Source organism: Penaeus monodon, chromosome 5 (assembly GCF_015228065.2).
Source record: "Penaeus monodon isolate SGIC_2016 chromosome 5, NSTDA_Pmon_1, whole genome shotgun sequence".
Taxonomy (NCBI): Eukaryota; Metazoa; Arthropoda; class Malacostraca; order Decapoda; family Penaeidae; genus Penaeus; species Penaeus monodon.
In genome coordinates, this window is record NC_051390.1 from 29,357,564 (window position 1) to 29,375,063 (window position 17,500).

Here is a 17,500-nt window from a genome sequence, read left to right on the forward strand (position 1 = left end):
ATATATATATATATATATATATATATATATATATATATATATATATATATATATATCATCAGCATCAGCATCCCAATCTTTTCCAACTTTGTCTTGCATTTTTTTTGTTTCCAGTCTTGGCCACTAAATTTCGTTATTTCGTGACGCTATATTTTCATCGGTCTGGCCCTTAACCTCTTTATCTATAGCCCAGTCTGTTACTTTCTTTGTCCATCTGTCGTCCTGTCTCTGACATATATGACCTGCCCATTGCCATTTTTTCTTTTTGATGCCCACAAGTATATCTTCCACTTGTCTGTTCTCTGATCCATGTTGCTCTCACCTGATCTCTTAGGCTAATTCCAGCATCAACCTTTCTATTTATTAGTTTTCTCTCCAGGAATTTGTTTGTAATACATGTTTCTGATCCATAGGTTATAACTGGGAGGATGCATTGGTTAAAGACTTTTCTTTTTAAACATAATGGCAAGGAGCCTCTTAGTATGCTACTGTGTCTGCCATAGGCGCTCCAACTCCAGTCGCTTAATTTTTCACTAGATGTGCTTGTCTGTATGAGTTGCCCTAGGTATATATATTTGTCCACTGCCTCTAGCACTCGCCTTGTACATGTATCTCTGCGAATTGACTAATACCTAAACGATTGTTTAGGCATTAGTCTCCTATTCTGATACCCTCAAGGCAAGCTGTAAAAAGTTTTGGTGAGATGGTATTGCCCTGTTCAAAAAGAAATGTCTAACACATCTTTTTTAATTAGTGTCTGTGTGGAGCTTGATGGTTGCTGTCCCATCTTCGTGTATATATTCCAATATTTTACAATATACCAAATGCCTTTTCATTATCAATGAATGCCATACACTGGGGTTTCCTATATTTGTTTATTTCTTCTCTTATTTGGATGAGCGTGTGGATTGTGGTCTGTTGCTGAAAATCCACTGCGGAAGCCTGCCTGTTCTCTAGGCTGTCAGAGGTGCGAGTTGTGATGTCTTTTGTGAACAGATTGTAAATAACTGAAATGAAGCTTATGGATCGGTATTTTTTCTCTTTTTTTTAAGATAATTTCTATCCCATTTTTTTATGTATCAAAATAATTGTTGAGAAGGCATTTGTTAAAAAGATTGGCAGTTTCATTGTTGCAATTGCTCCTGCATCTATCATCACCTGGTGTTTTCCCTCTCTTCATGCCTTTATTTCTTCTGTTGTGATCTTAGGTACGTCTCTAGTTACCACATTCACTTCTATCCATGGTTGTTGTTTTGAGTTGTATAGATCCTTGTAAAAGTCGACTAGCATTTTCCACCTCTCATTCCTAGTGCCTATTTCGTGATTCCCCAATACGATTTATCCAGTCTTAGTACCTATTTTGGCATTAAAATCTTATTGTGAAATGGGTTTTTACTCTCTTGCTGGCTCTCTATTTCCTCATCACTGTGGCTGCAGGTTGAGGCATGGATTTGAAAAATCGTTAAGTTGTACCTATTGTTTAGTTTTATTGTTACTGAAGACACTCTTTCGCTTATGCTACAGAATTCCACTATATTCTTTTCTAAACAATTGTGAACTAAGAGACCTACTGCTAATTCCTGCATGCTACCCAAGGGTTTACCTCTCCAATAGAGAGTATGTGTCTATCATTTAGTATCATCTGTCCAACAACATCCCAATAAATGTAAGGAAGTTTCTTAAGTAATGCTAGTAAGTCGGGTTCAGTTCTCGTTGTCTGTCTATAGGTGCAAAGGTTCATCAACGTGGGGCGGCCTGATTTTAACCGGAGATTTTTAGCACCCTCAGCTCTGGAGCGATCCTGATCGTCGCTGTAACCAAGGGCTCCTTCGCCTCCTGGGAATGAGGGCCGTTGCTTTGTTTGTGCAGTTATGGTTTTTGATTGAGAGGCAGACAGCCGAGTTACCCTCCCACCTACTAGGTTAGGTGTATCTTGGTAGTTGAGGAGTAGTTTATGCTCCTATTCACATGATATGCATACATACTCCTGTATTATACACAACTACAAATGTGCACATGCATACACATATATAGACATATAAGCACATCTTATGTGCATACATATGTGTATATGCACCAACATATATGCGAACACAGACATGCACACATATATTGTACACATACTTATGACTATACATACACATGTGTGTATATATAGCCATACATATGCTTATACACACATGTATGTGCATATATATATGTATACACATGTACATGCACATACATATATATACATATACATATATATACATACATACACATACCCATAAATATATATACATACATACACATATACATATACATACATATACACATATATGCACACACACCTACACATATACATACACACATTAGTTTAGACGCACATATGTATTGCTTCTTTTGTATACACCCACACATGGACATGTGCACACAAACTCGCATGCACCCGCGCACTTCCGCGCATACGTGCTCATAATTGTGTACAAACGTTTGAACAGGATCTGCCCGAGCCCATGCATTATAATGTTCATAAACTGTAGGCTTGCAGCAGAGGGGTTGAGGGGAGGAAGTGTGATGTGGGAGAGAAGGATTTAGGACGATATTGAGATGGGTAAGGATGATGTTTTGGGTTAGAGTAAGTTAGAAAAGCGATTTTGTATCTGGCTTTTTTTTGGAGGGTGTAGCATTCTTAGGGGTTTGCTGAGCCTACCGCCGCCCTTGGGCCCGACCGCGACAGGGGTCGCGGGGTCAGGTCTGGAAACTCGTTGAAGTGATATTTTTTTGGGAATGCACCCTATGTAATGACAGAGGGACCCTAGGAGCAACTAGGGCAAGCTTGTATTTTTAAAGGGGGCATTTCGTGGGGGAGCGGCCAAAGCGGTATGACCCCTCCAAAGGCCATGGGCCGGGGATAAATAGGGTAACTAAAATCTAAATAAAAGTCTGGGACAAAAAAACAAATTGAAAAAACAAAAAATAAGATAAAGCTAAGCCCTTAAGAGAATAAATACCCCCCCCCCCCCACACACATAAAACCATGTATGATATTTATTATATATATATATATATATATATATTTTTTTTTTTTTTTTATGTGGTATGTATATTTATTCATTAAATATGTAATATAATATATATATAATTATTTTAAATATTATATACATATATAATATATATATTATATATAATATAATTATTTAGTTGTAGTATTATTGTTTTGCGTGTGCGTTTTGGTGTGTGTGGTGTGTGTGGTGTGTTTTTTTGTGGGGTTGTGTGTGTGTGTGTGGTGTGTGAGAGTGGTGTGTGAGTGTGTGTGTGTGTGTGTGTGTGTGTGGTGTGGTGGGGGTTTTGTGGGTGTGTGGGGTGTGTGTGTAACAACAAAATATAACCTAACCTAACATTGCAATACATATATTATATAATATATATATTATATTATATATAAATATTATATATGTATATATATATATAAATATATATTATATATTATATATATATATATTGTTTTTGGGTGTGTGTGTGTGTGTGTGTGTGGTTGTGTGTTGTGTAGAAAAACACACACACAGACACCACATTTATAATATTGTATGTATTATATATAATATATTTTATAATATATAATGTATTATAATTTTTTTTTTCATGTATAAAATAAATGTTTACAATTTTTTTATATGTATATATATGGATATTTTAAATATTTGTGTGTAGTTTTTATATTCACACACACACACATACACAACACACACACACACACACACACACACACACACACACACACACCCAAACACACACACACCCAAAATTTTATTATATATAATAAAAATTTTTAATAATTATATAATATTTTATATATATATATGTGGGTTGGTGGTGTTGTTTGTGTGTGTGTGGTGTGTGTTAGTAAATTTGTCGGTGTCTATTAAATATGTGGTATATTTTATATATATATATATATATATATATATATATATATATATATATATATATATATATATATTTTTATTTGTGTTTTTACAAACCGGAGTTGGGACCACACATCGCCAGATGTAAGCGAGTGGCCACCCATCCACCAGAATATGAGTGACACGAGAATTAGGACACCGCGTCCCATTTTAAAGGAGACAGAGATGGACTTGGGTGGGCAGTGAAAAGGGGCTTAGTTTGGGGGTTTTTCTTAAAGACAGATATGGACCCCCCAAGGACCCCTTTTCCCCGGGGTGGAGGCGGGTGGTGGAGCTGGACCTGGTGGCTTGGGCGTCTGCGTTTCTCTTTTCTCTTCCTCAGGATTGCCCTTTTTAGGGGGGTTTCCCCTTCGGGGGGGATTTTTTTTCCTGTGCAAAAAGAAAAACCCCGCGAACTGTGCCCGCCCAAGGAAAAGGGGCTGCGTGCTTGGACGGGGGTGTAAAAAGTGTACCCCGGTCTTGTACTAGTTGACACGTCGCCCGCGAAAGGGCTCCCCCTCGGCCGACGAACGTTTTGAAACGATCGTAGGGGGTTCGTTTGGGTTCTACAGTTTTTCCTGGTGATCCGGGGTCGCTGGGCCGTCGGGCCAGGGTAGGGGTGTGGAAGAGGTTTCGCACTGAGGTCAACATTCTACGAGGGGGTCAATCGTTTTTTCAAAAAAAGCTAAAATTTAAAAGTGTACCGGCAGAAAAAGGGCTAAGGAGGAGGATAAAGTTTTTTCAATCCCCTTACAAAATTTTGCAAGAAAAATGAGAGCATAAAAAGGACAGTTTGTCAAAAGGGTGTGTCAAGTAGCGATTAAATAAGACCTCATATGAAGAGAGAAAGTTAATTGAATAAGAATTCCAATTTTTTTGGGGAAAATGGAAAGTAAATTGTTCAAACACATGGGAGCTGGGCCTTTTAAAACAGTCCATTTTTGGCGCTTCAATGTATGAGCTAAGTGTGCGGGGGGGGCAGGTTTCCCTTCGTTTCGGCCATGAGCCGGGTTTAAAAATTAACTGGGGTGAAAATAAAAACAGTGGCGTCTCAGCGCTTCAATGTATACGTAATTTTGGGTGCGGGGGGCGCGGTTCCCTTTCGTTTAGGGCCATGACCGGGTTTAAAAAATTAATTTGGGGATTGTAACCGAGTAAGCCTATATAAGCATGGTGTCTCAAAGTTTCCTTATTTGCAATGGAGATACTACCATCATAATTTCCCAAACCTTAAATAAAAAAAGCATCACCCATTCTAGGACAAGATATCGAACTTCGGGGACGTCGAAAAAGAGTTTTGGGGTTCAGTTATCAGTCATAGGGGTCACATAAAAAATCCATCTTAGAGTAAATTTCCGGTAGAGTGGGCGGGGGTAAAAAGGGGATATCAGGTGACAAAACTACTTTTGTGAACGGCGACAGATTAGCACGGAAAGTATGAGAACAGTGATAAAAAGAACGAATAGAGTATCCCAAAAATTAACAATACGCAAAAAGAAATGAAGTTTCTAAGGGGAAATCATATAAAAAAAAAATAGATAATTTCTTTAAATTTCGACCAAATAAACATGAATAATATAGAGAGCAGCCAAACAAAAAAATAAATTAAACTTGAAGGTACTCATTTTTTTGGAAAAAATAATAGCTTTTTTGTGCGATCTGAGGATAAAATTTAATAGACAGAAAATATAACCAATCCCAAAATTACGGGGGTTGAGCTGGGATGAGGTGTGAATGAGGGTGTGTGCCCTTGGGTTTTCGTAGAGTGACGGTCTTGAATTTGAAAGAAGGAACTTGTTGAAAGATGGGGGGGTATGGGGGGGAAATAGTTTTTTTGGCACTAATGGGGAGGGGAGGCTTTTTCGGGGGGATGGGGCAACGGCGTGGCTAGGAGCGAGGTGGGGGCGAATAACGTCGGGTTGCTTGCTGTTTTGCTTGGATTGCGAATTTTGGGCTTGCCGGGGCCTTAATTTTTCCCTGGCCGGTCAGTTTTTTAGGCTGTCTATTTTTTTGTCTGACATTGGTGCTTACCGGGTGGGGGGATGCAGCAGGCGCTCCGTCCCCTGGTGTAAGCATCTGCATAATCTCTTTACCAGCACGAGGGCTGTGTTCTGGGGGCTTTGTCTTGGGAAAATTGCGTGTGCACCATTCTCTGGGAAATGTACAAGGGGTTGTTGGGCCCCTCACCGAATGCATGCCCACCTCTCTTCACGTTCTATTTTTTGTATATCTGCCATGCAAGTGGAAACCGGGTGCATTTTTGGGCAGAATGACTTCGGTACCTCTGTTGTTTATTTCAGAGAGTGCCGGGGTTTCAACCCCTTGGCTCTGAGTACCAGCGGGCTGAGGGGGGGGAAGGGTTGGCCGCCCCTACATTCCCCTAAGAAAATTTTTCGGCTCTGAATTATTGGGATTAGGGGCATACCCCTGCCGATCGGAAATTTTTCAGAAAACTCATTACCTCTGATCCCTATGGGGCGGGGGAAACCCATTTATGTGATTTTTCCCCCCTGTGCAAAAACCCTCGTCCCCAGGTGAGGAGGGTATCAAAAGGTAGTTTTTGTCGGGTGACGCTGGGGAAACAGTCGAGGGCCCCTTGGGGAGTCTGTGGTATGACACGTGTCCTTCCCCAGGACGCGGGGCTCGTGCTCCCATATAGAACTGCTTGCCGTGCGGGGCGTTGTTTTTTCCCCTCAGGTTTTTTTGGGCTCCCTGCTCGAACCCGGCCCCTGCGTGGGGAAAAGGGGACGCCGATCCATCCGGAAATATGTTCGCTCCCAGAGGGGTGATGGTGCAATGACCCTCGGTTTCTCCTTTTAGGCTAGGGTAAAATATTCTTTTTTTTGCTTGCCACTCATCCGAGAACTCTATCGGGGTTTTGTGCCCACAGCGGAGTTTTGGACAAATCGGGGTGGGGGGAGTCCAGGCCCTTGCCCAGTAGGGGTTTTTGGCTGATGGGTATTACACCCTGGCTGTGTGAGACCCGGTTTTGTTTGCAAACAGCTCGTTTTGGGCGTTCTAGGTACTGCTATTTTATTCTTGGGTTTGGGTTTTCCCTTTGGACCCTGGTGACCTTTTGATAAAATTGTCTCCGTTAGATGAATTTGTGAGGCCAAGGGCCCCCCTTGGGGCACCCAAATGCCCCGGGCGCTTCGTTTTGGGCTGTCTCCAGTGGGTCTTTATATTTTTCTAACCCAATCAGAGAGGGGGCATAGTCTACAAGGGGGCCTACCATTACATAAATGTCTTAGTACCGTGTCGGGCCCCCCTAGCGTTTTCCCACTCTTGCCCTCATACGGACATTTTTGCCTTGTTGGGTCAAGCGGGTGCGGACCTCCTTGCGGAAGGAAGGGTCCGGTCTATCCTTCCCCCAAAGGTAAGTAGTCCTGGACCCCTCCAAAATCCTTCCCCTGGATTTTTCAGATTTGGCCTTGACTCTCTGTCTCGACCCAGGGTTTTTGGTTTGGGCTGCAGAATCTTTGTCCGTCTCAACACCCCTTTGGGATCCCGGGTCCAACAAACGCGGGGCTTTTTTAGGCAGTGTGGTCCGTGAATAAAAGCGGAGTCTGCATAGGAATATCTTGCCCCCCTGGGATGTTTTTGTTGAGGATCGGGACATTAATGTTTTAAAAAAGGGCGGGACTGAGAACCCCCCCCGGGGCTTTCCCTTTCTGGGGCATTGCTTGATAGTGCCCCTGGAATTTGACTCGGGCTTTCTATCCAACCCAAAGAGCTTACTCTGTTTTTTTTTGGATCGGCCTCCCTAATGGCAAGAGTTGCCATTTCAAAACCCTTCTCCAGGTAAAGGAATCTACCACAGAGCCCCCCTGTTTATTGTGCTAAAGAGCGGGGCTAGCTGTGCGCTGTGCTCATGCCCGGGTGAACCCGGGGAAAAGGTTTCGTGGGGGGGTCCCTTTTCCATCGGAGCGGTTTCAGTCCATCCTCTTGGCAGTTTTGGCCCAGCCCCTGAGGAAAAGGGAGGGGGCGGTACTTCCCCACCCCTTTGGGTTTTAGGGAGGGGAAACTATGGTAGCCTCTTCCACCTGGGGTAAGTGAATTTTTTTCCCGGATTTGTTGATGATTTGCGGGAAAATGAAAAGCTCCCTCCCAAATCCCGGCGGGAAATATGGGTAAAAGACCCCATACCCCCGGGCTGGTTAAAACTGGCTTTAATGCATCTCTTATTTCCCCTCAGGAAAAGAAAACATCTGAGTTATGGGGTTTGGGTGCCCTTTCTCGAGGGGAGCAAGCTTTCGGTTTAGGCGTTTTGTTTTTGCCTCAGTTCGGCTGCGGCTGTCGCTATCTTTCTCGCAGAAAACTCGTGCCCGTCTTTTGGGCCCTGACGGGGTCGGGGTGCGTGCTCTCGGGGCGACGGCTGGGGCCCTTGACCCTTCCCATAGCTCAAGAGGGGGTAGGGGATCAAAGGACTCCCCACCCTTCCGCCCCTTTTCCGCCTACTCTGGGGGCGTTTCCTTTGGGCGCCCTGACAGCCTCCCTTAGGAGGCTGGTTTTTCGGGGGTTTTTTCCCGAAATTTTTTGGCACATTTTTCCCCTGTGGTTGACCTCCCTAATCTCGTCTTGAAGTACCAGGCGTCCTGTACTCTAGACCCCCATTTTTTGGGGATGGTCAGTGAGGCTGCCTCTAAAGGGGGATTTCAAGTCGGGCTTGTAGCACTTCCACATTTTTCACTTTGGGGTTTCATTGCTTCTCAGACAGGGGGCCAAGGCGCTCGGGAACGCCGCCATTTGGCCCTTGTTTTTTTTCCTTAGGTTTTGGTCGGGTTTTGGGGGCCACTATCCATGAGGGTTTTATAGTGCCATAAGGGTCACAAAGGACGTCTCATCGACACTCAGCCAAATCCTCTCCCCAGAGCGCGTGGCCAGGGTGAGGTCTGGGGCCCCTCCTCTGACATGCGTTGGGGCCCCGGGCTGTTGAGGAGAGTGATTCGGGAGTCCAAGCATTTTTGCTATTGACAGCCAGCCGAAATCCGGTCCCCTGCAGGGACCCAGGATGGGTGGTTGCTTGAAGTCTCCCCCTATGACCCTCGGTCGTGTGCTGCGGAAGAAAACCGGGCTGATGTCAAAGCTACACAGTGTGGCCGGCTTTTACAATTGTAATTTCGGGGGCCCCCCCGGCCCATTTGAATCTCGAGGGCAAGAGATTAAAACTTTTCTCCAAGCGGTGCTTGGCTTTTTCGGAGCAGGGAATTGTTGTTTGCCCAGGGTGATCGGCTCTTTTGCCATGGGAACGGGCAGCGCGTAACTGATACCCGGAGAGTAAACAGGTTCCGCTGATAATGTCTCCTGGAGCAGACAATGTCGCTCCTTATCGCACTTTGATGGGGTGGCACTCCTTGAGGAGAACCCACAGATGTTCCACGCAAAAATCTTAGATTGCGTGCCTGATTTTAAAAATTGATTTACATCAGAGACATCTCTTTTCTTTTTGACAGGGGAGTTGACAACTCCTTGTGAATCCTCACTGTTTGAGGGGTCCCCTTCGGGGTCAGGCACCCCGGGGTCCACGGGGGGTGGAGACCCTTTGGTAGTTTCTGACTTGAGTGTTTGGCTTTTCCTCTGGAGGCTTTTTTTGTGCATTGGGGGCCCCTTGCCTGGGCGGGGTCAGTTTGGTTTCTTTTCGCTTGTAGCCTAAACAGCCTGGGGGGGGCATAGCCGGGTTGAAGTGGGGAGGGGGCTCGACCTGGGGTGGGGAGGGTTGGGCTTTTTGGGCCCTTTTATCTCCTTCCCTTTACGCTTGCGAACGTTTTAATGTCGTCATGGGATCTCGACGCTTTCCGCCTTTTCCCGGGGGCCCCTGGAAAGGTGCGGGCCCTGCTGTATACAGCATGATCAGACGAAGCCCCCCGTTAAAGATCATGTCTTCTGGATCGGGGGGAGGCCCCTTGTGGGCTTTTGGGAAACCCTTTTTTTCCTGTTTTTCCTTGCACTTGTTTTTTTGGGGAAACCCTGTTTGTAGGAGATCTTGTTTGGGCTGGGGGCACTTCCTTCTTTTAGGGGGGGGGAAACCTTTTCGCTTTGTTCCCCCCCCAGACTAGGTGCCGGAGGGGCAAAACAAAGTCTGGTCGTTTCTTAGCAACCTTTTGCCGTTTGAGGGCTGCCCTTTCCTGACGAGCGGGCCAGGCTCTATTGCCTTTTTGGAAAGTTAGGACTTTTGGCTTTTGTCTTCTTATTCTTTTATGCCTTGATGCACACCTCGGTGTTGTGTCCCTTTGCTACAGACACCACATTTTGGCTTGGCTGTGCAGTTAGCCTGGTGGTGTCCGTATTTCGGCATTTAAAACCCACAGTGGTTCAGGCACAAATACGAAAGTGATGGTAACCCCCAGTTACCCCAGATAAAGGGTAGGCTTGGGCTCCTTTTTCAGGGTCCCCAGGACTTCCCTGGTTGGAGCTTCCCCTTCGACAATGGGGAAGCCCCACGACCTTGGGTGTGATGCATACCTCCACATCGTATGAGACGAAAACCCAAGTACCCCCATCTTGACCCTTTTTCCTGGGGATTCGTGGCGAGAGGGATTTTCCTCCCTTTTTTTTCCTTTGTTTTTCCCGGGAAACAAAGGTGCCTGATCTTTGGGGATGATGATCTGCCCGACTCGGCAACCCGGGTCGACGCCCGGGTTTTTTCCTGGCTTCCAATGCCGACCATTTTGGTAGGTAGTCGAAAACCCTTTGGGTTTGCGGGGGGCTTAAATTTCGGGAAACGCCTTTGGGGGGCCAAAATGCCATCAGAGTCGGGCTCCGGCCTCGGACGTTTTGGGCCCCTTTCGGCTTTGGGCTTTCTCGTGGGGGAAACCAGCTGTTTTTGGGTTGTTCAGCTGGTGTCCTGATTCAGTCAGTGGAGCCCTTTTAGGGGGGCTCAAAGCCTTTCCCGGGGTTGGGGGCTGGCCTGGGGGGGGCCCGCACGAGAGTCCCGTTGGCGATCTGGTGGACGACTGTTTTTTACATCTTTTTTTGTTTGTCCCCATCTTTGGGAGCAGGCATGACATGCATCTGTCTGGGGTTTTCTTTTTCCACCCGGAGGCACGTAAGGCTTAGGGTGGCTGCCGTGGTCTGGCCTTGCATGGGTCGTAACATTATCGTCTGTCTTGGGGGTTTTTGGTTTTTTTTCCATGTACTTTCAGTGCTTTCCTCTCATGCCCCCCCACCCCCGGGTCCAAAAAGGGGGAACTGAGTGTTAGAAACCAAAGTCTAAAAAAACAGGGGTGGAGGGGAATACGCACCTTAGCCCCTTTGCACTGGTGCAAAACGGTGTGGGTACCAACGGCAATGACTGTTGCCCTAGCCTCCCGAGGGGGATCGCCGTTGACCTGACCGGGCGGATCAGGGGGCCGCCTTCTTTCCAGAAAAGAGGACCAAAAGGCGTGTGCTAGCGCGGGTGTACTGTGCACGCATCATCAACCCCCGGACTCCCCTCCCCCGCTCACAAAGGGGGCCCCAACCCGGGGAACACGGGGTAGGGGTCAAAACCCTTTGGGGGTACCAGAGGGGGCCCTTCACTACAGGACGTCCTTATGGGAAAATTCTGCTCCTCCCTTTAGTGAGGAGGGGGGCTCTTTTACTTTTTCCGGGATTTTCCCTCCCCCTTAGAGAGGACCCGTACCCTTTTTCGAAATGAAACCCTTTTTCCTGAAATGCCCAAAGGTTGTTTTACCTCATGAGAAAGAGGGGGTCCGCACCTGTTCCCGTAGTTCCTTTATCCCCCTGAAAAAAGCCAGCCACGATGTTTCACACAGGAGGGAGGGGAAAAATAAAATTTTTCCAGGTGGTTCCTATGGCAGGGCGGTTTTTTAAGGGGAATCCCCTTTTTTCTCCTGAAACCCCCAAAGGTTTTCACCTCAGTGGGGAAGGGGGGTCCTGTACCTGTTTCCCTAATCTCCTTCATCCCCTGAAAAAACCCCCACAGACGTTCTCATCACAGTGAGGGGGTGAAGTAACTATTTTTTCCCGGCGTTTTTTATACAGGGTGGGTTTAAAAAGGGAAACCCCCTTTTCTCTGAAACACCCAAAGGCTGTTTTACCTCGGAGAGAAGAGGGGACCTGGACCTTTCCAGTAAGTTTCCTTCATCCCCCGAATACCCCACAGACATTTTACAGTGAGGGACAAAAATACTTTTTTCCGGTACTTCCTATCACAGGGGCGGGAAATTAAATTTTTGTTAGCACTGATTTGACAGAACCCGGCTGAAGGCCTGACAAAGGGGGGTTCTACCCTGCCCACGCCCCATTTGAAAAAGAGAGTGGCAGTCTCAGATGGTCTGCCAACATCCCCCGCAAAAGAAAGGCAACTCTATGCACACCGAAGGGGGCCTTTAAGGCCCCCCAGACACACCCCCCCTCGGGAGGGAAAAAGGGCTCCCCTCCCACACCCCGGGCCCCAAAATGGGGGCCATTTCCCCCGAAGGTGTGCACGAGTTATCCAATTCGAAAAATTTGATAGGAAAGAGTAGGCTAGGAGGGACGAAGTAATGCAAGACTAGCATCGTGGCATCAAAAAATTGGGGCGCGTACCGTCCCGGGGAACGCGTAAAAGCCGAGGCTGAAAGCATGGGGCCGGACGGGGTACATCTCTTTTTAAAACGCCCATGCAAAACCCCCACGACCCAGAGGTCGGTGATCTCTTGGCGTTGCTGGGTCCACCCCTGCGCCCCGCCGCCACCCTTGCCGGAAAAATCCCCCCTCTCGAACGTCCAAGTAAGTATCGTTTACCGCAGGGAGAGAGGGGAGGGGAGAGGTCCTTCTTTTTCATGCTCGTGTCCACTTTGGGTTTGGTGTTTTTTAGCTTTTATGGCTGTCCCCTTTTTTGTCTGACACCGGTGCTTTGTGGTGGGGATTGCCAGCGGGGCTCCCGTAGCTGTGTGTAAGCTCTGCATAAAACTCTTTACAGCACGACGGCTGTGTTCTGCCGGGGTTGTTTAGGAATTCGTGTGACCCCAATCTCTAAGTAAAGTCAATGTGGCTTCGGTGTCGCAAAGCATGCAACACCTCTCTTTTGTTTTTTGGTTTTATATCTGCCATCACAGTGGTAAACCAGGGGCCTTCTGTGCAGAATGATTCGTACCCTTTTTGTTTATTTTAAAGTGCCGTGGTTCATAGCCTGTGGCCTGAGTACCCTGGCCGAGGGGGGGGATCCGTTTCCTCTCTGGAAGTGCAGGGGAAGGAGTTGGCCCTTTTCCGTACCTTTCCTAATAATTTTTGGGGTTTGATGTATTATCGGGATTAAGGGGATCCCCTGCCGATTTCGGGTAAACTGCAGCAAACCTTGCCCCTGATCCCTATGTGGCTGGGAAACCCCGTTTATGATGAGTCGGCGTTTTAGGTTTTGAAAACCCCTGCCCCAGATTAGCAACGTGAGTTGGGAGAAACCCCTTCGCCCGATGTAAGCGATGGCCCCCCCTCCCCCGAAATTGATTAACGAGAGATTTGGAGTACCGCGTCACCAATGTGAGCGGATAAGAGGACTTGGGGTGGGTCGTGGAAAAAGGGGCTTTGCTTGCTGGTTTATTCTTGAAACAGATTGAACCCCCAAAAGACCCCCCTGTCCCCGGGTGGAGGGGAGGGGGTGGGGCTGGCCCCTTGGCTTGGGCCCTCGCTGTGTTCCCTTTTCTCCTCCGCCTCACGGACGTGTCCTTTAGCGGGGTTCCCCTTTGGGACGGATGTTTTTTCCCGTGCAAAAAAAAAGCCGGGACATCTGTGTCCTGCCCAAGGAGAAGGGCTGCGTGCTTGGACGGAGGTGTGAAGTGTCATCCGGTCTTGCTACTATTTTTACTATATAATAAATTAGGGTGGTTGGTGTGTGTGGTTTTTGTGTGTGTATGTATGTGTGTGTGTGTTGTGTGTTATGTAGTGTGTGTATGTATGATGATTTTTTGTGTGTGTGTGTGTGGTGTGTGTTTTGGGTGGGGGTGTGTGGTTGGTGTGTGTGTGTTTGGGGGTGTGGGGGTGTGAAAAAAGAGAAAGGTAGAGTCCCTTCCGATTTTCGGCATGATCCTATCCCCGGTCGGCGTCCCGTCCCGGGGGTTTTCCCCATCGGGATCCAACCTATAGGAAGGGGCAGGGCAGCTCCTAGGAATCCTGCCCCCTGAGATTAAAAGATGAGGGGTTGGCTCCCCCCGGCCCCACTCTCCCTCCCTGAAGGCTTTTTTGTTTTAACCCAGGGGTCGCCTATCGGGGGCCCACAAAAAGTTTCAAAACTGCGGCAAGCGTAACGGTAGCGCCTGGAAAATCTTCGTAAATTAATTTAAAGTGGGGGGGTAACCCTAACGAAACTAAAAAACAGCATTGGGTGGGTGAAAAGAAAAAAGAGACTAGTCCCCCGCTGAATTTACCTTTTTTCTAGAATGGCGTCTTGCTTTGGTGATACTCGTGCTGTAAAAACACTAAAAAAAAGGACACGAGGGAAGGGACCGCTCTCTGCCCGTTTTCCACCCGTATGTGAAGGGGTTAAAAACGAGTAACTTCACACAAATTCTTAGGGGTAAAACCTTTTAACAACAGTAGTTATTTAATATCAATTATTTTCATGTGTAAATTTTAGTCCACAGCAGACAATTAGATTAAAAAGAAAAGGAATATTCCTAGGTCGCGAGGAAAAAATATATCATGATTGGTGTACGATGGGTGGTGTTCCCGCGAGCTAGAATTCCGAGTGAAGAAGATAGGTACAAAGGGTACAAGTTTTTGGAAAAAATGTGGGAAAAGAAAAGGGGGAAGGGGGAAGGGTAAAGGGGTGGGAAAAATGAAATTTTTAAAAAGAAAAAAGGGGAAAGGGGGTTAAACCAGCATCAGGGGAATGCGGGAAGGGGGACCCCGTTATAGCGAAGACAGAGATTCCGCTAACCGGGAGGTTGGTATAAAAATTAACAGTTTAGGCGCCATCTCGTGTGCTCGGGCACGGCCCCCTCGACGTGACTCCGAGCTATCCTTGGGAACCCGTGCTTTGAACAGGTTGAAACCGGGGGTGGGCGCTAATAGGGGGTGGCCTTCCCCCCGGGGGAAGGCCCCTTTGTCGGCAGAAGACTTTTGGGGGCGTAGTCCGGTGCCACGTCACGTTTGGTTTCGTCCTGGGCCCTGACGCCCTTTGCGGCTCCATAAAAACCCTTTTGACAAGGAATTATGGCAATGGCTGAGTTAGCAGCTGTGTAATGCCGAAAAAAGAAAACCCGTGTGTGATGGGGTAAAATATAGGAGTTGGGTCCACGCTATGGCAAAAATAATGGATAGTGAGGGTGAGGTTTTTGGCATGAAGTCAGGCGACAAGGGAAATTTTCTTAAGTAGGGGGGGCTTGGAAAAGGGGGGGTAAACTTTAAAAAGAAATTAAAAAAATCAAAAAAGCAAAAGAAAACTACATTAAAAAAAGAACAAGAAACAAAAAAAGAAACAAAACAAAAAATTTAACAAAACAAGGGGTAGGGGAAAGGGGAAAGGAAAAAAAAGAAATGGAGATGGTTTTTAAAAGGGTCGACCAAGCCCCAGAAACTGCATCCACTTCTTCCTAGCAAAGAGAAAAGTCATGGGCCCAATCCCCGTCTCCCTCGGAAAAGAAGATGGTTTATCTATCCACCACGGGAGGCCCAAACATGGAAAGTGTCACCCTGTTTCAGACATCTACGCAATCAATTTCAGGGAACAGAGACGCATCCTTTTAAAGTTCAGATTTGTAAAAATTGATCTTTTTCTATCATATAGATCCCTCTAGTGCTTATTTGCAAGGGAGTTTGTGTTGTTGTGCTGGTTTTTTCGTGAGTACAAATTTGGTGCGTATTGAAGAAGGGTTTTTCATGTTTTTTTAGATGAAGCTTCGTCGTGAGGCCACACTTTTAATTTATAAGGAAGTAGGTTTTTCTTTCCAGTAGCCTTTGAATTGATATGCAAATGAAATCGAAAGTAGTATCAAGCTTAAAACCCAAAAATGGTAAAGAAATCTGACTTGGGGAGTACTTTTTTGCTGTCGAAGGGTTGCGGAAAATTTGTTTTGTTTACCTCAATTTTTTTTTGGGTCTTACAAAAAGAACTTTTGTTTTTATACATTATTTTGTTGCCTTTTTGCTCCCACTCAGACGGTTCGAGTTCGCTAATGCGCTGAATGACACCTGAAAAAAACATTGTGTCGAGCTAGGTGCGTACAGTCAGCATAGAGGAAAGTGAGTGAGTCTGTGTGTGTGGGGTCTAGTAGGTCGTATGTGTAAAATATAAATTGTTGGGCTGATTATGCTGCCTGAGGACTCCAGGTGTATTGAAATTTTGCCTGAAAATTTTTTTTAAGAATTTAATTTGATTTTAAAAATTAATCAGAAAACGCGAGTAACTTTTTGATCAAGGTGGAAGTTAAATTTATGCAAGATTGTCTTGAGGTCGCTGGCCCGACGTGTAAAGGGCCGCTTAACTCTTTTTTGGGCAAAACGCTTTAGTGCGGTCTTTTTTGTTTATGTAGTTTGTGATGATGATGATGCTTTTTTGTCGAGCGATGCGAGCGAAAAACCCAAATGTTTTTGTGGAGGAAGGGTTTTGGTCTTCGAGATAACACATTAAACGGTGTTAATTTTTTTTTTGAAAAATTTGCCTATGTCTCGATAGCTAATAGGGGGGGTAACTTTTGGGTCTAGGTCTTTTTGTGGCGAGGAAAGAGGGCCCCAAGCAGTTTTTTTAAAAAAAGAGGGAAAATAGCCGTAGCAGGGCCGGGCATAGTGAAAGCCCCGGGGAAGCCAAATTTTTCAAACTCAAAAGAACGAAGCCGGGGCGAGAGAGGATTGTAAAAATCAATCAAAGCTTTTATAGGTAGTAGGAAGGTGAATAAGAGCTCACGTCCATTGTGAGGGGTTATACCTTTAAGTTTTTTTTTTTTTTGCCCCAAAAACCCATGGAATTTTTTTCGGGCGTTATCAAAACTATCGTGAAAGCCTTCGACGCGATCTCAGAGCCGCTACTTCGTCGTCAAGTGGGTCTCCAAACTGACGAGAGGGGGGCAGGATTGGGGATCCTTTTTGGGTTTTTTTTGGGATGCTTTTTTTGGGGGTGAGATTTTTTTGATTTTTTCAGTTTTTTTGTATGTTAAATGCTTGTATATTTTTTTTTTGGTTTTGTTTTTGGGGCTGGTTGCAAAGTAGGTGTCTTTGGGGAGAATGAGGCTCTGAGTTAGTTTTCTACCTTTTGTGTGGTTGTGATAGTGCGCCTTTAAAAATTTCTCTGGGATACAACCTGGGGGCTGTTTCTTGAACATGAGGGGCGATGTTTAGAGGTCAATATGATGGATCGTGAGGGGTACAAAAGGGCCAACTGATACCTGCTGATTTTTATATCAGTGGAGGTCAAAAACGGCGGATTGGTTTTCTGACAAGACTATTACAAAAATTAATAATGTATTTAAAACGTTACATATTTTTTCCATTTTCTTATATAAAATTTTAATTATAATATTTATATAGATATGTATTTATTTTTATAAAAAATATTTTTTAATATAATACTCTATTATATATATATAATACAATCTCTTATTGGTTATATTTTTTTTTTTATAATATAATATATATATATATATATATATAATTTTATA